Genomic DNA, 27,364 nt, shown 5'->3' on the forward strand with positions numbered 1-27,364 from the left:
AGCATCAGATCAAATAACATATCTCAAATACAGAAGCTCTGATTGGCTGCCTCTAGAGACTTTTTTACCATCTGACCTCAGTTGTTTTACAGATACAGAGACTAATTAAAATCTGTTGCTTATTTATGCAACGCACTCCTCTTCCTACACTTGTCATTTGTGAATATATGATGATGAATTCTAATCAGTTCTGTAATCAAGAAAGACTCCTGATGACTCCTGAATATATTAATTACGTTTTTTTTTTTTTTAGCTAACCATGTATAGAACCTCTCTTTATTAATGTAAGATCACAATACATAAACAGCTATTCTTACAGTATAGTTATTTTAGCCTTTATGGTCCTGGAGCAACATTCCTATCGATTATAGGATTACATTCCCAATGATAGGCTTTGAACAACAATCCTATCAAACAATCATTCACTATGCTTTTAGTTAATGGTTGAGGTTCAGGTTAAGGATTGGGATTATGCTGGTTTGATAAGAATGATGTTCTATAGTATCAACAAAAGATGTTCTACTTGGCAAAACATAGGAACATGACATCTGTGTTGTCTGTGTGCTCAACACTTGGAATGATGCTCAAATCTGGATGCTCCAGTGAGAAATTTTTAACTATTGCAGAATGAATAAAATGGCATGACTGTCTGGTTCAAGATTATTAAAACTTTTGAATATTGTGTGTAAGATAAAGATAGATAAGATAAGAAAACATATATATTACAATTCAAAAGTTTGGGATCAGTAATTTTTTTTTTTTTTTTAAGAAGCAAATTATTGTATTCAGCAATAATGCATTAGATTGATCAAAAGTGACATGTAAAGACATTTATAATGTTACAATTTTTTTTACATTTATTTCAAATAAGTGCTGTTCTTTAGAACTTTGTATTTATCAAATAATCCTGAAAAAAACAATTATTTTAAATTGTCCTTATTTCACAATATTACTGTTTTTACTGTAGTGTAAGTCAAAGAAATTAGAAGGCATACTTTCAGTGTGAGGACATTTTCAGATTTCTTATTTTTTCTGTTTGTCCTGAACCTCTACCCAATTGCATCTACCAAAAGAAAGTCAGACATGCCCACAGTCAGAAAATTAGTGGGTTATGTCTAAACGGGTCAAAAGCGAGAACATTTTGTTTGTTTTTCTTTATTCTTTGTTATATCATTACCATAATTTTATACCTGTCGTCAGCATTCCACTATGAAATCCCAACAGTATAATTAGCAAACAGGGAAGAGTCTGTATCTCTTTATAGCAATTAGACTAGATTACAGAAAATGCATTCTCCATTTGTTCTTGTTGTGTCATGTTAAACTGCTTATATATTTTTTCTCTTATTCATATATTAGTTGAGTTCACGGTTTAAGGTTCAGTTTGTGATTTATGTGCTACTAAGTACTGAACATAATTGCATAGGGCCTAATTGTTGTTACCAAACAGGTTTCCAAAGAAACTCCATCCAACCCTTCCTTCCCTGCCCTCTGTCTGCTATTATTCAGTCTAACTCCAAGGCCAATCCAAGACAAGTCGCTCACCAGTTACTGGTAGATAAGGCAATTGAATAGGAGAACATATGCCATTGGGGGGAAACAAATGACACACTTGAGCTTTAATCCGTGAAAACCGCTAGCAGGAAAATCAAGGCATACTGTAAAGACTCGATGACATCATCGCTTGTGCTCAATTTTTACATTGCACATATAAATGTCCCAATTTTCTTATCTGAATATTAATGACAGAGTATTATCAGACTACAATCACTAAGCAGAAGGAATTATTTTGCTATTAACACAGTGACCCAACCCCTCGGCTTCTTTTTCTTTGTCTCCTTTTCCTTCCGTCTGTCTTTCTGAGTTTGGGAGTCAGGTAATTTGCAGGGCTCTGTGATGTGTGACAGTGCAAGGTGGAGCATTTCATTCCATCATTTAGCTCGAGTGTGCGCGAGTGAGTGTTCATAAGGTTGGGGTTGACGGGGGGGGGGGGTTGCGTTCAAGTCCATCATTTACCTGCAGTATGTGTGAGTGCATTAATCAGTCTGAAAGAGTGGCGACTGACATCCTTTATACACACTAGCAAGCACATCCACACAGTCACAAACACACAATCACCACAGGCTGGAGAGCGCGTTTATTTGTTTTTCATTTCACATCCTTGGGTCTTCCTCTATCTTTTGTTTTATTTGTGCCATATCTCTCTTATTTCTTACAAGCTCTAGCTCTTATTCTTTCTCGTTCTCTCATTTTTTTCTCATGCAATTCGCGTCTCTGATGATAAATCCACTTCTCATTCTCATCTTTTCTCATTTCTCCACTCATTTTCCAGCCTCTCTCCGGAATCCTAATTCTTGTTTGTCAGGTACCATTTCTAACACTTTGCTGAGATGCACAGACAGAAAAGTCGCCGGGAAAGTGTACTGATGCGTGGTTACATGAGTGTATACTTGTGCAACTGACTGAACAGATTGATTTGGTGCCACTAACTTAATACATTTTTTTGGGCACCCCTATTATGGGCTGCAACATTTTTGCTTCATGCTGTGTGTGTGTGTGTCTGAACACACAGACAGATTAGAAAAGGTATAAGGGGCCAGGGATGAAAAAGTACCAACATAATGGAAGAAAACATCTGGTATAAGAGTAGAAAAACAAGTCTTCCCAGGTATTTGCAACCTCTTATACATGTAAAGTGTCTCTAAAAAGTATTTGAACACTTAAGCCACATAAGTGGCATCTTGTATGAAAATTGTGTTTGTGTTACATTTACATTTATGCATTTGGCAGATGCTTTTATCCGTTGCATTCCAGTTATATTTTTTTCCCCAATTCATGCATTTCCTGGGAATCAAACCGATGATCTTGGCGTTACTAGCCATGCTCTACTAGATACAGGAAGATACAGGAAGAACGTGTTATTTTTCTGTTCAAATAAATGTCACTTTTCATGAAAAAAGCATCAAAAATGTTCAAAATCATACCAACATGAATACAAAGAGCAGATGGCTTTATATTTTGCAATGAAATGACATTCATTCATTTAGCTTAAATGTTGAAATACTTGGAGCAGCTGTGTACTGTATGTAATAAAGCATATTACAAAATCAGTGTCAAAACATTTTCCTTCCAGAATCAGTATAATACTCTTTTACGACATATATATATATATATATATATATATATATATATATATATATATATATATATATATATATATATATATATATATATATGTGTGTGTGTGTGTGTGTGTGTGTGTGTGTAATAGATTAAGAAATTGAATGGAAAAAACACTTTAAAAAGAAATGTATGTATAAAATATGTATATATGAAATATGTATATATATATATATATATATATGTATATATATATATATATATATATGTATATATATATATATATATATATATATATATATATATGTATATATATATATATATGTATATATATATATATATATATATATATATATATATGTGTGTGTGTGTGTGTGTGTGTGTGTGTGTGTAATAGATTAAGAAATTGAATGGAAAAAACACTTTAAAAAGAAATGAAAAAGGAATTAAAAGTAAATGACCAAATATTTCAAAAGGAAAAAAAAATATTTGACCAATATTTTAAGAAGGCATGTCCACAAAGTCATGTGGTACAAGCAACATAAAGAACATAAAACAGGAAAGAAAAAAAATAAAACCGGACATAATATCATGGAGGACCTCTGCAGACCCTCATGGTTATGCATAAAGGTCAGTTAAGGGCTTTTCAGACTTTAAATAGTTAACCCTGGGTCATTCTAAACCCTGGGTAAATGGAATCCTGTGTTATCTTGCTTCACGTTTCACACTCATAATTTACCCCGGGTTAACAATTCCACAATGTCCTTAAAGCTACACTTTGTAACTTTTTTAGTTTATTCTTAGCTATAAACACTTAGTTCTTTCAAAAATATATGTGCTCATTAATGTATATTTACTTATTTCAAGTAATAAAGTATTCTCGTAAGTTTATAATATGCCATTGAAAATACATACGGGTGAGGGGTTCGAATGCGGGTCGCCATGTTGCCCCTCCATCTTGAAAGTACATTAGCCAAAGAGGGACATACCTGTAAATTCAAGCTTCGCCTTTCGCGTTTTAACACTCGATGGCACTGTGTCGAATGTGGACGAGGTCGAACTGGAAGCCATGTTAATCTTGGACTAAATCGGCCACCGTAGGAGATAAAACGAAATCGGAATTGAGAGGAACAGAAACAAAAATTCTCTGGATGGTCATGTACCTTTTCACCACTAGATGGGGGAAAATATCACACAGTGTAGCTTTAACCCTGAGTTAACGTCTTTATTTGCGGTGTCATTGATTGGATGAACGTAGCAAGCGACCTGTTTAAATAAAGGCTCTAGCATTGCGCGTCCTCGCATTGCCAGCTGTACTGTTTTATCTAGTTTATACTGAATGGACATTTCAGACTATAAAGGCAAGAATAAAATGGTCACTTCACTCAAATTGTCACGTTTTTTGTCAGCATTGTAAATTTTTCTCACAAATGCTAAATTATCTCTGGTAACACTTTATAATAACTACAAGCTATTAAGCATTAGTAAATAGTTAATTCATCATTTATAAAGCATTAATAGACATTACTAAGCTGTTTATAAATGCAGCTATAAATGCTTTTTCTTGATTTATAAGCATATCTATAATGTGTTTAATAATTGTATTTTCATACTTTATAAATGATCAATTTATAATTTCTAAATTAAGTATTACATTATTTACTAACCAGTTATTTAGGAGTTGTCAGAGTCAGGAGTAAATCAGATAATTTAGAAAGTGTAAGTAAAGGATTAATGAACTATTTAAATATACATTTATACATCTTATTATTTAGACATATAGTAATAGTTACTCATTGTGTTAGTAAATGCTTTATTAACATGTATTTCTACTGTAATTTATGATTAATTCAGGTAGTTATAAAACATGTACTTGTCAGTAAACTATTTTTGTGAGCTCCTCTAAAGTGATTTATCTATTTATGCCTCGCAAAGCTTTTACAAAAGGGATATAAAGGCTCCGTTCTCTTCTGCACTGCTGTTCTCTAATGTTTTAAAGTTACTACTGTTTTGACACTGCAAAATATGTTATTATATTATTATTGTTTTGTCTCAATTTTATTTGTTGTATTTTGGCACTCCTGTAATCCAGTGTGATCCACTGGTACATTTTTATTCAGCAATGTTTACACTTTACATAAAAGTTTTTTTTTTTTATATATATATCAGATTGCAGAGGCTTAGTTTCATTTGACTGCAGTTATGTTTTCTGGCGGTCTACATGGATATAATTTTCTATGACATTGAAGAGGTTTAATTTTAATTGTATATTAAGTTACTAGTTGCACAGTCTTCATTTTTGCATTTTGAAATAAATATTTCTATGTGCTATATTCCTCTGTGTTGTGTTTGTTTCCTTTTTCTGTTCAGAAGAGAACGAAGCCTTTATATCCCCTTTGTAAAAGCTTTACGAGGCATAAATAGATACATCACTTTAGATGAGCTCACAAAAATAGTTTACTGACAACTAGTAAATGTTTTATAACTACCTGAATTAATCATGAATTACAGTAGAAATACATGTTCATAAAGCATTTAATAACACAATGAGTAACTATTACTATATGTCTAAATAATAAGATGTATGAACGTATATTTAAAGTTCATTAATCCTTTACTTACACTTTATACATGATCTGATGAACCCCTGAAAACTCCTAAATAACTGGTTTGTAAATAATGTAATACTTAATTTAGAAATGATAAATTGATCATTTATAAAGTATGAAAATACAATTATTAAACACATTATAGATATGCTTATAAATCAAGAATGAAGCATTTATAGCTGTATTTATAAACTGCTTAGTGATGTCTATTAATGCTTTATAAATGATGAATTAACTATTTACTAATGCTTAACTAATGCTTCATAGCGTGTAGTTATTATAAAGTGTTACCTTATCTCTTTATATACCGTGCATAGTGTTTCCAGGACTGTCCAAAGCATGCAGATATGAGTATGAGATTGGTTGTCTGTTGTGTGTTTAGAACGATGATAACCCGGGGTTAAGTCTTTTAAAATATCAAATCATTTGACATTTTTACAGGTTATTGAGTTAAGGTTGTACGATGTCATGCGGTGCAACCCCAAAAAAAATTTTTACTGATATTTTCAAATTAATGATTCATGATATGTGTAAGTAAATATAAATAAATATACTTTTTTTTTTACATTTACACTACAATATACTTTTTTATATTTAAATATACATATATTATTCAAGGTTTAGGGAAAATATGGTATTTACTTGACAGTGACACCACATGACATTATTAGAGTCATTCAATTTAAACCTTTCATGAAAAATGTATAAAAAAGAATTCAAAATTGTATGACCAACATGATTATAAAGAGCTGCTGTCTATGAACTAAGAGACAGTCTAACAAGAAAAAATATTGTTTTAGAACAGATTTTTTCTTTTTTTTCAATCAACACTCTTAAACATCATTTACTCTAATATTTTCAAGGTAGGATTCATCATCAGACAATTCTTTTACCACTGAAAAATAAGGTCACCTTTACAAAAGAGAATGCCATTAAACTTTGGCTGTTTTAGAAAAGCATTCTAGCTGATGAGTGGAAGTATTTAATGTTAACAGCGGGAGTAAACAGTAAGAGCAGAAGGTGTTATTGAACAGGTAATTTTTATTCTGTGTGTAGCCGCAGGGGTTAATCCTGACTTTGACCTCCTGGATTAATCTCTCAGGGATGGTTAACCTGGCGACCCCTGTAATCACCATGGAGACGGTATGACCGTCAAAGTGCATCAGTGAGTAACCCTTCTCTGTTTCCGCGGGTGTGCTCGTGGGTGTGCAGAAGTGCATGATGGGTAAACAGCTAGATGTGTACAAGAATGCATTAAATGAACATGAAGCTTTTGAGAATGTTTAAGTATGTGTGTATCCCAAAAAATGATGTATGGGGACTAATAACAAAAACAACGGATATGGTTTGCATTTCTCAATTGTAACAATTAAAATCTTATTACAAAGAAGAAAATGGTGAAAAAGAAGAAAAACAGTACAAAGAGAAACACTGCAACTGGATCATTGAGTCAGGATGATAAATTGAAGATATTAATCAGATTGATTCATAAAATAATTAATTTGGTCTGGTTTGAAAAACAGGTAAAGTGATTTGTTAAAAACAAATGATTCTAAGTTTTTTAGCAAATATCGACCTAAATATTGGTCTGCTCCTAAACTATCATATGGTTACAGAAGTATTGTGAGGAAAATTATACATTTTAAATTCAAGTTTCATATTTTAAATAGGACTGCAAAATAAAGTGTCTTAATAATCACAAACATGACATTTGCATAACTTTTCTGAGCATTAAGACCTGTGCACACTTTTTTCGGCGCGTCTTTGTGTTCACACCCAAGCGATTTTCACTGGCGATGCGACGAGTGAACATGCAAATTCAGTCGATGGTGCTCCCGATATACAAGGTGGTGCTGCGCCTCTTTACGCTTCTGACACTCGCTTGTCACACAGAAGAAGAAGAGAGACAGTATTTAAGTGCTTGCCAAAACCATTCACACACTTTTTTTCTAATGCCCTGTCCGAAATGGCACACTTCATGTAGACTTTCGGTCTTGTGGACTTACAATGGCCGCCCGCTGTGTGAGCGTGTCTGTTAAGTCCACGAGACTGCAGGGTGTCCCATTTGTCATTTTAGGTCTCAGAAGGGTGCTCGCGAGCGCCCCCTTCGAGGTCGATATGCGCCCTCGATGCGCACTTCTACTGAGGCCGCACTGGTGCGGGTTATGCAGCGGACTTCTTCCCGGCAGTCAAAGCGGCATTACGTTGTGAAAGTGCGGACTCAGAGGAAGACCATGAGGGTTTAGGGTGCCATTTGGAACAGGGCCAAACTGGCAAGCAGCATTAGCAGCTCATCTTCTTCTTTGTCTACTTACTTCCTCTTCGTCATATCAATGTGTGCTCGGCAAGACCATTTTGTGCTTGAGCGCCATGTCGTGTTTTACTGTATCTTCATCAGCTCCAGGAACGTGAACTAAAGCGCCGTTCTTATTGGTCAGCCAGTTTTTAATGCGCCAACTTGACGCGTCAAAACAAAAAAACGAACCCAAGGCCTTTTTTTTTTAATTACGCTTTTATGCCTGCCGTTTTCCGCATCGTGTGCACACACACATTGGCGGCCTTTGTTTAGTCACGAGGCGTTAAACGCCGACGATAAACGCGTGTGAAAATCCTCCCGGTGTGAACAGACCTTAAAGCCTTTATTGGTAACACTTTATAATAACGTTCAATTGTAAGTCATTTATAAGTGGTTAGTTAGTGATGAACTAATAATTTAAAAAACATTCATAAATGATTATCAAGTGATATGCTAACATTTTATGTATGTTTTGTAAATTCCGTTACAAGTAATTTACAAGTGATTAGTAAATGATTAACTAATCATTTACAAAACATGACTATGCGTGATTAATAAGTGAAATGATTAATAAGTGAAATGTTTTGTAGATTCAGTAATAAGTATTTTACAATTGATTAGTTAATGAGGAACTAATAATTTACAAAACATGACTAAGCATTTAATAAATGTTTAATACATGTTTTGATAGTCATGATTTGTAAATTATTAATTTATCATTATCTAATAATTTGTAAATAGTTTATAACTGAATCTACAAAATGTAACAATTTATTAAACATTTATGAAATGCATAGTCATATTTTGTAAATTATTAGTTCATCATTAACTAATCAACTGTAAATTACTTATAACTGAATCTACAAAACATACGCAAAATAATTAACATTTCACTTATCAATCATTTATGAACGCATAGTCATGTTTAGTAAATTATTAGTTAATCATTTACTAATCACTTGTAAATTACTTTTAACGGAATTTACAAAACATACATAAAATGTTAGCGTATCACTTGATAATCATTTATGAATGTTTTGCAAATGATTAGTTCATCATTAACTAACAACTTATAAATGACTTACAACTGAACGTTATTATAAAGTGTTACCCATTTATTTGAAATACAATCTTTTGTAACATTATAAATGTCTGTACTGTCACTTTTAATAAATACAGCTCTGGAAAAAATTAAGAGACCACTTAACATTGATTTCTCACTGTTAAGTGGTCTCTTATTTTTTTCCAGAGCTGTAGTGTACTTGCTGAATTAAAATGTTAAATCTTTAAAAATAATGGTATAGTGTAAAAGCCTGTTTACACCGGGACGATTTTCGCACGCATTTATGGCCTACGACTTGGTGGCGCTCAAGGACAAAACAGTCTTGCCAACCACACATTGATACGACGTAGAAGAAGTAAGTAGACAAAGAAGAAGATGCGCTGCTAACGCTGCTTGCCAGTTAGCAAAAAGCGTGTGAATGGTTTTTGCAAGCACGTAAATACTGTCTCTCTACTTCTTCTGCGTGCCAAGCGAGTGTCAGAAGCGTAAAGTGCCGCAGCACCAACTTGTGTACCGGGAGCACCATCTACATCATCTATTTGCACGTTCACTCGGCGCATCGCCAGTGAAAATCGCTTGGGTGTGAACACTCAATACTTGCCGAAAAACGCTGACGATAAGTGCGTGCGATATTCTTTCCGGTGTGTACAGGCCTTTACACTACCATTCTTTTTAACGATTTCAATTTAACTTTTTAATTCAGCAAGGACACTATATTTATCAAAAGTGACAATAAAGTCATTTATGTTACAAAAGATTTTTTTTCAAATAAATGCTGTTGTTTTGAACTTTCTATTCATCAAAGAATTCTGGAGAAAAAAAAATGCATCACGTTTTCCACCAAATTATTAAGTAGCACAACGGTTTTCAACAAAATACATTTCTTGAGCAGCGAATCAGCATATTAGAATAATTTCTGTTTGATCATGTGACACTGAAGACTAGAGTAATGATGCTGAAAATTCAGCTTTGCTATCACAGGTATAAAATATATTTAAAATTAAATCAGAAAACAATTACTATTACACAATACTACTGATTTTATCGTATTTTTGATCAAATAAATGAAGCCTTGATCAGTATAAGAGACATTATAACATCTTACTGATAAGTATAGCCTAAAGAAAAAAAGGTGCAGCTTTGTTTCTTTTAACCTCTTGACCATGAGGCTGGCAGACTATGAACTGTTTTACGTGAAACAGCAGCTCAAATGCAATTGACTGTGCAGATGGTGATCATGTGGAAGGACGAAAAAAAATAAAATAAAACCCCTTATTACAGGCAGCTCTGTTAAATTTTAGTAGCGTACACCCATCAATATGTGCCATATTGTAAATGGTTGGTAATCACTGCAAACGACATCTGGCCTTTAAACAATCTGCTACAAACTTTAACTGATAGAAATATGGTAGGTTATGATGTCAGCCTCTCTCTCTTGAATTCACATCCCCAAATACTGTTTAACCACCAAATTGTAAAGTGATGAACAATGCAGCTTAATTGATCAGAGAGCGGTGAGTAAGAGCCTGCAGTGTTTGCAGGTGCAACAGACCTTTTAATAACGGTACACATCAGCTTATAGACAATAAACACAGTGCAGAGGATAATTATGTAGCCTTAGACTAAATGTGCGTGCTTGTGTAATGGCACTTGAGGATGTTTGTGTACATGTGATTAACAGAAAATATTGAGTATTAAAAGGGCTTACAGTCAACTCACATGGAAACAAATGAGCTGTTCAGAACAGAATGCAGTGCGGTATATTTACACTTTTATCCAAAGCAACTGACATTGCATTCAAGATGTACATTTGATCAATTCATGCATTTGCTGGAAATCGCATTCTCTTCTGTTTGAGTTCATGTCTTTTCAGTTACTTTTTAAAACAAGTAGCAGTTGTAGAATTACATTCCTATCACTCAAACAGTATAGCATTGGTGACAGCAACGCAAAGGTCATGGGTTAAATTCCCAGGGAATAGATGAACTGATAAAATATCAGTTATTTTAGTACTATACCTTGAATGCAGTGCATGATCTGGCTTTTTAAATATAAAAGCATCTGCCAAATGCATAACATGAAAATGTAGCATGATTGAAAGCGACATATGTGTCAGACTAAGTTCAATAAATCGTTTATTCAGACTGTTCATATAAATAATCCCATAAAAAAAATTATTTACCAAATTGACTCACTGAATAATTTGATTCCTTCCAAAAATGAATCATCAATTTGATTAATTGAATTATTAGATTCTGTGGACAGAACTGGCCGTGTGGTATGTTACGTCTTTTTGTAACAAAATTGTTAAAGGTCCCATGGCATGAAATTTTCATTTTATGAGGTTTTTCAACATTAATATGAGTTCCCCTGGCCTGAATATTGTCCCCAAGTGGCTAGAAGTTTTGATCGGTGCAAAACCGAGTTCTGGGTGTCTTTCTCTGCCTTTGAGAAAATGACAGGCCAGACTAGCCAATCCTGAAGTCTCCTGTTATAACGTCAGAACAGGAGCGGTTACCTCCCTTTCCTCTGCCCAGAGAATCTGGCACACCCAAGCGAGCGCCATATTTGTCCACGAGAGATCATGGCTTGCGAACGAGTGAATGCTGGCAGTTTCTCAGTGTTTGGATGTATAAATGAAAACAGAAGTCTTTTTTCAGTTCCTTCTGATCTGTGATCAGTAATTTCTGATGTGTAGTCCACACAGAACTTTATTATTCGTGCACACGCTGCGGCTTCTCTCTCTCCCGACAGAATGGTGTTTTCGTGTTTTCCATCTTGTGAGTCAGTGTTTTTGTACGTCCTCATCGCGTCTATCTGTTCTAAAATTTGCATATAGTTGTGAGTTTCTGCTCAACATCGGCAAACTCACATCTCATTAGAGATAAACCTCACACACGCCGAGGCTCGGGCTGCACTGGTCGGTCGGCCTTCAACATCCCCGACCCCCAGTACTGCATCTGGCCCACAGCGGAGGCGCCATACGTGGCGTGAGATTAAGCAGAAGGGGGGTAAGCGTGAGCATATCCGGGCTTGCCAGCTATCACCACAATAAACTGGATTACATTCGATTACTGCTGTTGTGTCTTTGTTTGCGCTGTGTACTCAATGCGCGTCACTGACGCTTTTCATATGATAGGAAAATATCTAAAAATAATGCTATAATCAACACTTACCCGTAACTCGTTCATCTCCTGTAATGGTACATTGCATGTGTTACAAAGTTGGTGAATAATGATGAAGACGGACTCGGTGTGACTGGGACTCGTGTTTATTCAGAACTCTCAGATACAAACAAAATAAACTTGCGCGGCCATCACTTCCACAACTCAGTAGTTACTATAAATAACTTTGTTAGCAATCACTCCGTCTCTGGTCCATGATATCGCGAACGAATCTTTCTTTTGAACCAGTTCTTTTTAGTGAACCGAACCAGTTCACCAAATCAGACTGAATCGTTCTAAATGGTTCGCGTCTCCAGTCAGCGCAGATCCATAATTTACTAGAGTTACTAACTTTCTGACATGAGTGACAGTCCCTCCGACTAGAAATAAACTAATAACCTGTAGTATATTCTATTAACTGGCAGACTCGTGCATGTTCGTGCCTCGTAGACCTCATTAAACCACGCCCCCTCCGCTACAAGATCTGATACTCATTTCAAATGCGTGATGTCAGCCACTCACAACAGTGGGCGTTTTTACTGAAGTCTCACAGCAGACACGCCTCTTGAAACAGGGCATTCAGCCAGAGGGCAAACATCAGTACACCTCAGGAAACATTATAAAATAATAGAAAAATGCCATGCCATGGGACCTTTAAAGGTGCAGTGTGTGGTATTCATGAGGATCTATTGACATAAATGCAATATAATATACATAAATATGTTTTCAGTGGTGTATAAAGAACTTCCATAATGAACCCATATGTTTTTATTACCTACGAATGAGCCATTTCTATCTACATACACTGTGGGTCCCCTTACAGTGAAATCGCCATTTTGCGGCATCATGTTTCTACAGTAGCCCTAAACGGACAAACTTCCCCACAGAGCGCTATTCACTCTCTGCTCTCTCTCCGACGACGACATTTTTGTCCCTGTGTCGGCCACCGTAGCTTCTCTATGTGCTTCGAAAAGCGAGTGGTGAGCGGTGGGCTATTGAAATTCACAGCCTCACCGCTAGATGCCACTAAAATGTACACACTGCACCTTTAAATGCTTGTTTTTAGTTTTATTAGTTGATTAAAGCAATACAATTATTCGACTATGAATCAAAACACAACAAAATATATTAGTTTGAGTGTAATGCTGTTACACTTTTAGCTTTTCACAGTTTTATTAGTGTTTATTTGTTTACCTGTTTGATGAATTATTCACAAATCCCATCATTAATTTATTCCTTATTTCGAAATTGGAAAACGCAGTTTCCTTGGGTGATGCATTATGGAACTATAGTGTTGTTAGAGAAAAAAAAAAGGCAGCTATATCATGCAAATGTAGCAGTACGGTTTATTTCTGCCGGGTTATTTAATATGCTGGGGGAGTGCCCCTTTAATTGCGTTCCTTCTGTATATAAGGGTGTCGCTATGGGTGTGCGTTCTCTCTGCGTCATTTGAGCGAGACACCGTGCTTTCCGGCGGGACGCATGACTGTTTGTACGGTAAGAGCTGCTGGCAGTGACTAGTATGGTTTGCTCGTGGGTTTGTCTCACAGGGATTACAGGGGTTTTCTTGTTAAAGGTTGGACAGGGGAACTTTGTGGGATGCTGTCGAGCGGATGCCGTCAATTTGATGCGTGTTTAACACATCACAGCTTTGGTGCCGTGTGAATCGCACTACAGGTATGTTTAACAGTGACGAAAACATATGATTGCTAGTAGCTGGGCTGGCCAAATTAATATCTTGCATTATATTTTATATTTAAGGTGCGGGCCAACGTGCAGGGGACGTTACAGTGGGCTCTGGGTTCATCTAAAGCGGATGCTCCTTTTGCTGTCTGCATTGTTTTGCTTCCGGTTTCGCATCATTGGACTTGTCACAGTGACTATTTCGTTTTCAGTGTTTAGGGACGGGACTACGAGTTTGCCTGTTCCATTGAACCGCCAGACGAGCATCACTAACTCATTTACTCAGTTTCAGATCGAGTGTTGTTGATACGCTGCGTCTGACTTCCTTGTCCATCGTTCATGGTGTTGAACGCGCTACATCAGCTGGGCCGATGATTGTGGGCCGTTGGTGTGGTATTCTTTTATCATCGATTGTGTATTGTGAGTAACCAATCCGAATCAAAAGCCTCCAGTGGTATTTAAATATGAGATAAAGGCACCTCACTGTCACCATTATTTTCTGCAGTGTGTTTCTGTAAACCTATGTTTTTTTTGTGAATTGATTGTTGTTGTGTGTTTTTTTATTTAATTTTGATTTAAGTTGGGTATATTACATATATTCTTTTTTTTGTGAATTATCTTTTTCAAGTTTATTTTTGGTTTGTTTATTTCTTATGTGTTGGTGGCCTAAGGGCAACCTATAGAATGTGTTTCTTTTCGTGATTAGTGTTGGTTGTTTTTTTTGCCCATTTCTTTCCACTTTAGCATTGTCGGGTGACCGGACGCGGCGCCTCGATTCCATGAACCAAATTGCTGTGGCGAACTTTTAAAATTGTTTTAGATTGCTGTTGCCTGTTGTTCTGTTTTTTTTTTTTTTATACTTGGCTTACTGTGTGTGTTTGTGTTATTATTATTATTATTTTTTTCTTTCTCTCTCTCTTCAGAATTGGGGCAGCCAGTTACAGAGGATTAGCGTCTCTTTCCGGTTGTGGTGGTGGGTTCTTTTGCCTGAGTGCTGTGAGTGTGCAGTGAGTGTGCAGTGAGTGTGCAGTGAGTGTGCAGTGAGTGTGCAGTGAGTGTGCAGTGAGTGTGCAGTGAGTGTGCAGTGAGTGTGCAGTGAGTGTGCAGTGAGTGTGCAGTGAGTGTGCAGTGAGTGTGCAGTGAGTGTGCAGTGAGTGTGCAGTGAGTGTGCAGTGAGTGTGCAGTGAGTGTGCAGTGAGTGTGCAGTGAGTGTGCAGTGAGTGTGCAGTGAGTGTGCAGTGAGTGTGCAGTGAGTGTGCAGTGAGTGTGCAGTGAGTGTGCAGTGAGTGTGCAGTGAGTGTGCAGTGAGTGTGCAGTGAGTGTGCAGTGAGTGTGCAGTGAGTGTGCAGGGAGTGTGCAGTGAGTGTGCACGCATGATTGCTGTATCAATTCTGTCAAGGAGAGCCAGCGCCCCATTCTGAAGTGAGCGTATGTGTCATTTTGTGCATAGATTCGTTTTGAATTATAGGTGTTGTCGTGTTAAATAAAATGATATCTTTCTATTACTGAGAACAATAAAGTGTTTTATTGTTTATACTCAACCCATGTCTGATACCTGACTCTGATATAACGAACCTCTGAGCCTTGCTCGTGGTTAAAGGGCATGGTTAAAGGGAAATAGGCCCCGGGGTGGCGTAGTCGGTAACTTTTCTTTAAATCTTTAGTGTACCTCTAGTCCAAGCTGCCACACAAAGAATGATTTCACATTTTTGGCCACAATTAAAGTTATTAGTGTTGTATTTAAATTAAACTTATTTTTAACTGATAAGCACTTAATATGAGACTAGAATCTCACAATTCTCACTATTAACTAGTTTCTTATTAGCATGTATACTATGATGTTTGCTGTTTATTAGTACTTATAAAGCACTTATAAAGCACATATTAATGTCGTATTCTAAACGGCCATATACTACATCCCTTAATCCTACACCGAATAAGTTGACAAAACCTAAAAATAAAATTGAGCCAATCAGTTGCCTATATTATTCTACAATATTTCTGAACTTGAAGTATTAATAATATCATGTAATCAATTTTTTTTAGTAGGGTGAATGCTGGTAAAGTGGGACAGTTAAGCTTTATAATTTCTATATTTACATGTATATGCTCCCATTAATAAAAATCAACACTGAGCTCATCATAAGCAAGTATGTGATAAAAAATATAATTATGTGGATGTGACATCACTTCCAGGGGGTGTGGCTTACATTTTCAAAAACCTTGCAGTGAATACGGATGGATAGTAAAATGACATAGCATTCTGAGCTGAATAATTTTTTTTTAACATTTAATATTAATCATCTACGTTTTAATTATTCGATTTTGACACTGTCCCAGTTTGCCAAGAGTATTGTTAAACTGGGACAAGGTATTACTGGCAAACTGGGACAGCCGTTTAAATCATTCTAATGGATAAATTTAGTTCCCTTTTTATATACCCCTCATAAATTTGGTTAGCTAGCTCTTAAAAGACATCACCTAACCAGCGATTAACATTTTTCATAAAAAAAACAAACAAAGACTGCCAAAAAAAACCAACAAGAAAGATGGAGGGTTCAAGCTCGGATGGCCAGGACATTTGCAATATTTGTAAAGCCAAATTTGTGATGAAAATGATCCCAAGAAGACAGAGGATTGGATCATGTGCATTGTTTGCGAGGACTGGTTCCATGAGACGTGTGGCGAGGAGAATGGCATCATTGAAGAAGGGGAAGCATTCACTTTCACTGCTGTATTGACGCATAGACTAACTTACCATACAAAAAGCAGAAATTAAATTTTGCCTGTGTGAAATTAATTATCCTGTAAGAAGATATATTTATGAAGGTTCCTCTTTATTTAAATATAAATTCACTGAGATTCTCAGTTTGCCAATATAAGTGTCCCAGTTTGACAGTAGTGCCTGGAAAAAGGTTGTTTGGGGTCAATGTGTGTTTCAGGAAGAGTCATCCATCCTGTGTTAATGTTTCTTTCTTTTTTATTCTGTATAGTATAGTATAGTATAGTATAGTTTAGTATAGTATAGTAGAGCTCTTAAAGGGGTCATATAATGCCATTTTTGTACAAGTTAATATGATTCTTTAGTGTCAAAATGAAAAGTTTGTAATATACTTTAATTAAAAATTCTCATTAGTATGGTAAGAAAACACTCATTTTACCTGGTCTGTTTTCAGCAAGCCATTTCAGTGCATGTGACTTTAAATGATAATGAGCTTTGCTCAGCCCGCCTCTCTGCTCTGTGGGGCGTTCGGTTCGACACAACACCACAACACATGTGGACTGTTGCCTTGACAACAGTTGAGGGTATATTTTCGAGAAAGAATGGCAACGGGAATCTCTGAGGACACATCTGAGGAACCTTATCATTTTGAACTGGAGTCGGACCAGGAACAAGATGACGAACCCAACGAAGTTCGAACAGGACGTTTCTGAATGGTTGGTTAACGTCATGTCACTTTGATCTATCTTTGTACTGGCAGAGTAGCGTAGTGAGATATGAATGCTATGTGTTTACTGATGTATACGTTAGTTCATTGACAGATTGATTTTATGTTATAAGATTTTTTCTTTTTACTCAGTAACAGACACCGTTATAAACCATCTACAAAAGCATCACCAGCGTACACAGTTTGTAATAACACAACCATAACGCGTTGTTCATTATAAACGTGGGATTATGAATTATATTGAGAACGTCATACACAGGAAGAATGCCGTAATGTAACTTACCCTGTAAACTTTAACCTCATTCATCGCGAAGCGTGCAAGCGATTTACAAAAATGAATATAAAGGTTAATAAAACGTTACACTCACTTCTTCTGGAGGTGTAGCAGGAACAAAATCCTTTTTTTCAAAAGCAGCTTCTTAGCAAAACCTGCTTTATACTGACCCTCATTTATAAAGCAGTCTGCTGAGAAATGATTCGAGTAAACATGAAAGCATTGACGTTGATCAAGGGGTATATTCCCTTCGAAAACAAAACTCAGCCACTGTGTCTTCAGCGGTTCGAATTTAGGAACATCAAAATGACTGCTGTGTTCGTTATTACACCCAAGAACACAACACCACAATCGCTTAGACGCCATTCTGCTCCAGCGTATCAACAATGGTGGACTGTTGACAGCTCGCTCAGGGCGGGTCTGTGTTGAAACGCTGCTGTCAATTAACAATCGTGGGAGGGGCGTACACCGTGTGATATCACACGGTCAGACGGCTCGATTTGAGACAGGGGAAAACATATAAGGAGATTAAAAAAAAAACACTGGATGGATTTTTATCATTATAGGATCGTTGTGTACAGGCACTGCCAACACACATTTCCGTATAATCAACTTGTAAAAGTGCAAGTACCATTATATGACCCCTTTAAGCTATTTAAAATAGTATCATATGAGGGGCTAAGAAATTTGGATCAAAATAAAAAATGATGTAGAAGGTAAATGATCAGAAAGTGTCCCACTTTACCAGTATTCACCCTAGTGGAAACTTGACAAGCTTTAACTAGCTAATTCAATAAATGCCACCTTGCTAATTGTTACACAATGTGTTGGTAGCATTAGCATAGCATAGCACTTTCTGAATGAGGAAAGCAATATAACACATTTAACAAATATCTGTTCTCGAACTAAGCGTATGCTCCACTCATCACTGTGATGATAACCCTACCAAAAAAAAAAACTTTTTTTTCTTCTAAACGAGAATAACAAAACATTAAACACTAAATCTCCAACTTAACATAAAATTAATCATCTATCTATCTATCTATCTATCTATCTATCTATCTATCTATCTATCTATCTATCTATCTATCTATCTATCTATCTATCTATCTATCTATCTATCTATCTATCTATCTCTATCTATCTATCTATCTATCTATCTATCTATCTATCTATCTATCTATCTATCTATCTATCTATCTATCTATCTATCTATCTATCTATCTATCTATCTATCTATCTATCTATCTATCTATCTATCTATCTATCTATCTATCTTCTTGTTATCTCTAAATTGCCCTATAGCAAATCATGTTTTTTTTTATTAGTCATCAACCTTGTGCTAAAATGTGCAATAGCCTAATAACATTCAATGGCAACCCCTCCAGCCCAGCCTGACAATCCCATGGCTTATATTTTAAAGCTGGGACTCTGATCCGGTAATGCTTTGGCAATACAAATGTACCACTATTTGTCATGCCAATGAAGCTCACAGTGTGTGTGTATGTGTGTGTGCATATCCCCATGTGTAAAGAAGTGAAGTCAGCAGAGGTTGTGCATCAGTAGTCTGTTTAATAGGATTCCTGTGTCTTAACATGGCTGTCTGAACATTAGTCAGGAATACTCTTAGCCTTGTGTCTTTAATCATACTTTGCTTCAAAAAAGCTGCACTTTCGGTAAATGCACAACAGTGAAGAACAGCTTTACAGATGCTCCTTTCACTTACACGGTTAAGGTGTAACATTAAATGCCAACAAACTTTGCACACACAGAGCCAGATTTAGCCTACTAACTAGGGGTGTAACGATTCACTCGTTTACTCGATGCATCGATTACAAATCCTGAGGATGCATTTGCATCGATCTAGAAACGTGCATTTTGAATCATGAATCATTTATTTCGGCCGATAATCGATTTAAAAGGCTAAGAATCGAATGAATCGCGATTCAATAGCGATTCAGAGCTTTATAATTAACATTAGATTATATCTACTAAATGCATGAATATTAATAGAGACGTTGTGCTGCGTCATCCGCGCCCTCACAGACACATGCTTTACCGCTCCGTCCGTCGCTCACTGACACGTTTGAGCTCTCCTCAGTATGGCCACTGCGACCACATGAGCAGATGGCCGCTCTCTATCGAGACAGGAATTGTCCTGAGTCAAACCGCAAGCCATTGTCAACTGCCAAGTCACCGCGGTCACTGCTGTTAAAATAAAACGCTTTCATTGCTTGGGAACGTCACCGTTATTTTATATAAAATAAAATATTTAAGTTTTACGGAAATACAGTAGGCCTACCTGAGCAGTGAAGTAAAACCCTGCTTATTCAAGGATGAACATTTATTGCATGTACAGAGCAAACACGTTTGTGTAAGTGTCTAAAATGCATACGCACAGTTCTGATGAATGATACATGCAATTTAACTTAATGTCGTTTAACTGAATATACGCTAAAGTAACTACAACATTACCAACACTGAAATAAGAGCGTGTGGGTTATATATCAATCAGATGTGCATTAAAGTAGCCTCCGAAAATAGCAACAGTAGACACCGGTGCGTTTTCCTTCAGAATCATAAGGAAAATGACCCGTATAAAGAGAACAAAGAGGGTTTCTCTTTCTATTCTGTGAAGAAAAGTTAGTTTAGGATTAGTTGGAAAAGTGCATGATGTAAGATTCTCTCCGTGCAGCATTGTGTGTTTAATGCCAGGAACACTTTAATAAGGTTGTGTAGCCATTAACATTATCCTACACAATAGTTAGCATTAACTAACAATACTTTTAAAGCCTTTCAATTCATTTTTTATGGGAAGTAAAGTGTGTAATAATAATACAAAAAAGTAATATGAACTAACATTAACAATGAACTAAAGTTTTTTTTTGTTCTTCTTTTTTTTGGTAACACTTTACAGTAAGGATGCATTAGTTAACATGACCTAACCAACTAACCTGGTATTATGTTTTATTTTGCAACACCTCTGTTCAGCATTAGTTTATTTGTTTATGTTAGTTAATAATAATCCAGCGGTTAGTTCACAGTGTATTAACTAATGTTAACAAGATTTTAAATATCATTAGCCTCATAGCATAATTGCCTAAGTCATATTTCAATGTTTTTGGTAAACAAGAAAAAAAACATTTTTAGGTATTTTTTCACAGTAAAGTTAGCCAGATATCTCAATTGGGCCAAAAAATTACTTAGGCAATTATGCTATGAGGCTAACGATATGCAAAATCTTAGTAGATGTTGAAATTAATATTAACAAAGGTCATTATTAGTTCCTGTTAACTAATGTAGTTAACTACTGTTAAACTAATGAACCTTATTGTAAAGTGTTACCGTTTTTTTTGCCCACTCTGACCTCTGAAGGCCGCTGTGTAATTCACACCCTAGTGATGTTACGTCTGACACCGACGCTCCGAAGCTTGCTTCAAACTCGAACGGTCCTCGCAATGAACCACTGCTTCGGAGCTTGTATCATTACGTCATTAGTCACGTGAAAATGACGTCTGAAGCAAACACACTGGTTCACTCCTGTAGTGAACCACCAGACTGCTTTGACAGCCCAATGCAGTGTTGACAGGTTTGAAACCTGGCGGACTGAATTTCTTATAAAAGTGAAGCCAAACCATGGCAACACCGTGGGTTGTAGTAGTCGGCGTTATTGTTGAGGAGAGTGGATTGAGTTTATTTCAGTGTCACTGTCTGCCACATTTTTTATTTTTTATTTAATTATTATTAATTAGAGAACATATGAACATTGTTACATAAAAACATGCATCAAATACAGAAACGTCAAAAACCCTCTGCTACATTATACAAGTACAAAGCTAAACAAGATAAAGCTTTCACACATGCTACTGCCCTGCTAAAAAAAAAACTATAGAAACCATTACAGGAATTCTATTGGGTTTAATGGTTTTCATGGGAATTGTATTGGTTGTAATGGTAATTATAGTGGTCTCTGTGGGTCTCTACTGATATGTGTTGGGTTCTATTGGTGGGGGCATTCAATCCTAATGGAATATGTCCCAAACACACTACAAAAAAATAATTCTGTAGTGGTTTAAATAGTAAAAGCCAATGGTTCCTATTGGTATTTTATTAGAAACCATTAGAATTTCTGTGATGGTTTCCAACTTTTTTTAAACTGGTCTGATCTTCTGTCCTTGTCTAAAGAAATAATTACACACACACACACACAGATCATGCTTAATGTTTTATTATCAAGGTGAACACCTACATAAATGAGTTTTATCACTAACCCTGACTAAGACTGTAATGAATTCCACTGAAGAGGCAAGTTGCTGGACCCAAGTGCAGTTTATTCCAACATAAATCTTAACATAAATCAAACCATAAAACAAGGACTTGGCAAAACAAACTATAAAGAGCCTTAACTAAAACAAAACTCACCATCAGCTGTTACACATACAATAACAGACGAAGACACATGGCAAACATGAGGGCTAAATACACACAGACTAATGACAAGACAAGTGACACCTGTGAACAGTGATTAAACAATGAACCAATGAAATGACACAACACAAGATCACATGAGGGCATGGGAGTCACATGACAAGACCAGGAAACAAGACAGTGAACATGACACACTCAAACATAACGTGAACATGATAAACATGAACAATGAACAATGAACAATGAACATGAACATGAACCAACACCAAAACACCCTGTGACAAAGACACATTAGGGGAAGCATTTTAATAATCCTAAGAATGCATATAAAAAAAAAGCATAATCGAATCAAATTAATTGAATCGCATCGAACTTTAATGTGAATCACCTCGAATCGAATCGTTCTGAATTGTCAAAAATCATTCTTGAATCGAATCGAAAACCTATGAATCGTGAATCGAATCGATTCGCTTCCTACCCAAAGATTCACAGCCCTACTACTAACAGATTGCGGCAGCGCAAACCCTCTTTTGGCATTAAAAACTACTGTTAGGATTTACTAAAGACACGCAGTGAAAAAATAGCGCTGAAATGGCATGAGCAGTTATTTTCGCCGCTGACCTTATTGCATATGCATTTGTAGGAGTTTCCAACCCGATCTCACGGCAATTCGTACATATTTTACGAGGTGGCTAATTCGTACGAATTTGTACGACCTCACTCGTACGAATGTGTACGATTTTTGCTAATTCGTACATATTTGACGAGTTGACAAATTCGTATGAATTCTTACGAATGACCTACCTCAAACCCCGCCCCTAAACCTACCCGTCACTGGGGTTTAGACAAAACGTACAAATTCGTACGAGTGAGGTCGTACAAATTCGTACGAATTAGCCACCTCGTAAAATATGTACGAATTGGTCGTGAGATAGCGTTGGAGTTTCCCTTTCAGACGCAAAATTTATGGGAGAAGAATGGTTTGCGCTCGTCAATTTACTGGTGTTTGCGCCATTATTTAACGCCATTATGTCTTAAACCAGATGCTAATTTGGTAGATTGCGCTGGTCATTATGAAAATTATCAGTAGACATGCACTTTTTTTGGACTTGCACTCTCAAGCTAATTTGCCCTGTTTAGTAAATCTGGCCATTGATGTGCAAACAGCTTCACTGATAATGGGAGTATTTCTGTTTTGCCACATTGCTCACTTGTGGTGTAGATGGAATTAGATGGATTGGAATGAAGCTGTGGGAAAAGAATTAAGTTTACACTTCATGTTGATGGTCCACTTTAGACATTCCTCTACTAGTGTACTTTTATAGTTTTTCTCAATCACTTTGTCGCATTTTTTGAAACAGTCTTAACATTAAACTGTAAGCTCGATAGTCACAGCTGTTTACATCACAACTTTATTGCATGTCTGTAAAATTTAATTACTCACCAAAAATATTTAATTCATATCTTCATATTGCTCTTCCATGACAAGCAACTGTGAATTTTCACTTTACATGTAACACATTTCTACAAAAATAAACTGCTTTTGCGGTTCAGGGATTTAGATGTTCCTCCATGTTCAGACATGTTAGTGACTTTGCTGGGCAAAATAGCCTACTGTATGCTTCCGAACTTGTTTTATTACAATGGCAGGCCATTTGCCAATTTAGCAGACATAACAACATTCCATGTCATATGGAATTTACATACATGTCTGACAGATTTTATAACTGAATTGATCATTTTGCATGTGAAGGCTCACACGATAAAATAATGTTTTGACGTTGTGAAGAGTTTGACAATTTCACTGAGAATCAACTCATCAGTTTTGATTAACAAGCCATGTGTATTTAGTTATTATCCAGATTGCACTTACTCTTTTGCACACATGCCAAAACACATGCAATTTGCTTAAATCAATAAGAAATTCAAATCTGATGTGAACAATTAACTGTTTAACTGTTCAGAAATCTGAATGTATTGTTTTAATTCTAATTCGAGAATTGAGCCAAAGTAAGAAAAACTGTAAAATAAAATGTTGACGGTCCAGCAACAAACATTCTACTGACTATAAGTAACTTTGCTACTAGTATAATGAACTTATTCTACTTACCCAAACCCTGACACCTAACCCTAATCTAACCATATATACAGTCTACTAATACTCTAATGAGAGTTAGTTGACATGCAGCTGCAAAGTTACTTAGCAAAGATACTAAGAATACTTTAGAGTAGACTAAACGTGTACGTGTAAAGTGGACCATCAAAATAAAGTGTTGCCAAAAGAAACATTGCTGAAAAAAAACCAATTCAAACTTTAGGCTGTTTTGACACTTCACAGCAAGCAATTTTGTATTTAAAAGTCGTCTAACAGCCGTCCAAACACAGCCCTGACGTCTAGGCTAAAACAAGGCAAAATTTGGGCTGTCAGTGAGAATTTAATAGACGTCTAACCATAGCCCAAGAATAGACTAGTCATCTAGAACATGAACATGTCAAAGAACTGAAACAAAACAACTTTTAATCACGACTTTGCTGATGGAATATCATACATCTAGCAAAAACGACATGCAGCCAAATTCAAGGTTATTTTGGCTGGAATTGGGTTACTCATAGCCGGACTACATTGTGTCTATGGTTAACCGAGACGGTGAAATGGCAGCTATTGCTTGCTGGGTTGGTTCAATTGCGTAGTCCAAACCCAAGTCGCAGATATGTTCTAAAAGGGTTTCAGGGAAATCTAATCTTACAAGGCATCAGATCAAACTACAATATAATATTTTGATAGAAATGCATGCCACTTGATAATTTCGCTACCAATATTTAACCAAGTGTTGATTTGTGTGTAAGGTTGACAAATTACACTTCTGCTGTGAATGTTCTGCTGCTGCTGTGCATTTAAAATTCAAATTTCCCAATCAGTCTATGTCCATATCATACTTTGCATATTTTGGGGCTGATTGAACTGTATTTTTAAGAGTGAACAGGATACATTTTTGTCTGAGAGTGCTGTGTCTCATCACCAGTCAGATGTCAAGTGTGGGTTCTGAAGAAAAACAATGTCTTGTTAAAAACATCACCTCTCAGATTTGTACTACTTGTTGATGTTAAATGGCCACAGATGATGGCCTGGAAGGCACAAGACCAAGAGAACTGTTGTCCCATGACAACCTGCAGTTCAATTCAATTAGTTAGATCAATAAGGAGCATGAGAAGGCAGTAACAGAAGGCATTTCCACCCGCTTCTGCTTATGTGAATAGCTGTTTCCCAGGACAGAGTTTAAGCACAATCTACAGTGACAACAACAACAACAAGCACTTGGCAAATCACCACTGACAGTTTAATTTAACCATTGTTTAGGAACCAGTGCATTTAATTTTTATTGAATTTTTTTTTTTTTTTTTTACCACGCAAAGAGCAGCGGCTTTGAAGGGGAACAAAAAAGCAGCAAAAGCAGCAGCAAAATTTTAGTTTTTAATTTAGTTGTAATGTGGCATAGAAATGAAAGCTCTAGAGTAAGTTCTGCCAGGAAGACTCAAATGTTACGTCACTTATTACTGTCAGATCTAACTTATCATGGTCTAAAACCGGGAGTATAAAAAATCGGTACTTACACATGTCTGAGTTCGCAGATGATTACACTAACATTTACCTCCATCCTCCCCATCACCACCAGGATGGTCCCCGCCAGGGGCAGTTCTAGACGCTTTTTGGGGGGCTTTAGCTGTCATGCCAGCCCCCCTAAAACTATCAACTATCATGTTATCAAAATGTATTGAAAGTGGGAATCACAGAATCGACACCGGCCACCACATATTGCGTGTCATTATTAATTTTTTTATGCTATTTAAAACACGCAGCGTATTCGTTCAGCTGCATTTCCTTTTCCTGCTCTCCCTCCATCTCTCACTAGAAATTCTAATGCAATAACTAGTTTTTCCCAAGAATCACTGATTGAATCATCCTGGGATTTCGTCACTCACGTGCGTCTCTCGCTCTCAAATTGCCAAACCTGTTTTTTGATATGAAACAAAGTCTAAGCTTTTAAAATTTGAATATGAAATTCAAACAATAAATAGCATTTTGGCTCTAATGTGGCATAACAGTTAAAGGCAGAGGCGTTAAAAAACAGAGTTGCGACATGCTCTCATCTCCTGGCGGTGCGCGTGGTCACTTGGTTCACGGAGCTCTCAATAGTTCCAAACAACAATCTGGAACTACTATGGCATACATTTGAATAGCTTAAGCGGATAGACAGCAGCTTCACTATACAGGTATTTGCAGCAATTTTTGGTAAACAGTACAGCATAGTGTGCATTGATTATTACGTCAACCCTATTTACAGTATCATTTTATTATGGAGAGTGATGGAGATGCAACACTGTTAGCATTAATGTTAATGTTTTACTTGTATTTAGCCCTCAGGTAGGCTATTCCTTACTAATTGGTCACATTCTCATTGGTGGTCAAATGTGACCATACACCTTAACCATTTTCAATTAAATAAATGTTCTATATTTTAGTTTAATAATATATATTGAATATGTTGAGGAGATATTTTGAAACTAAATAGGCCTACTATTTGTGCAATAATTATGGTCCATTAATGACCATTTAATGAATTAAAATATTTTTCTTCTAATATTTTTCTTATTTATATTACCATTAGTGTAGTAATTAAGGTTAAAATAGACAATTCCAATGCAAAGAGGAAAATTAGGGTCATTTTGTGGCTGGAAAAAATAATAAATTTCATTTGTAATGCCATGGTTTACCCACTAGGTTCCTGTATGGCTCTTTAGTAATTCTAGTTGCTCAAAAAAATATTGCAGATCATAACTGCTTACTTATTTTTAGGTTTTGCATTTGAATACATATTTAGACATGATCAAACACTAGATTTCTTTAAATGTAAAATTGTAAAACGTACATTCTAATATTTTTAATGATACTTATATAAGCACACACAAGTGCATATTAATGAATGCAAGCAAATATAATTTAACCCATGAAAAGTTTAAAATAGTGCTAAAAAGGCAAACTTATTTTTCCTTATATGTAGAGTAGGCTATAAACATATGAATTGATACTGAATCAAGATCTAAATCGATATTTGTGCCAATCACCAACCCCAAATAACCCCAGCCTGTGCTATCGACATTCAGCAATACACAGCCATAACACTCAGTAGTGTTATCAGCAGTGAGGGCAAAGCCCCCCTAAGGGTGAAATCCTAGAACCGCTCCTGGTCCCCGCCATACCTCCCTGGGGGTAGGCTGCC

The sequence above is a fragment of the Gobio gobio genome (assembly GCF_949357685.1).
Source record: "Gobio gobio genome assembly, chromosome: 3".
NCBI lineage: Eukaryota > Metazoa > Chordata > Actinopteri > Cypriniformes > Gobionidae > Gobio > Gobio gobio.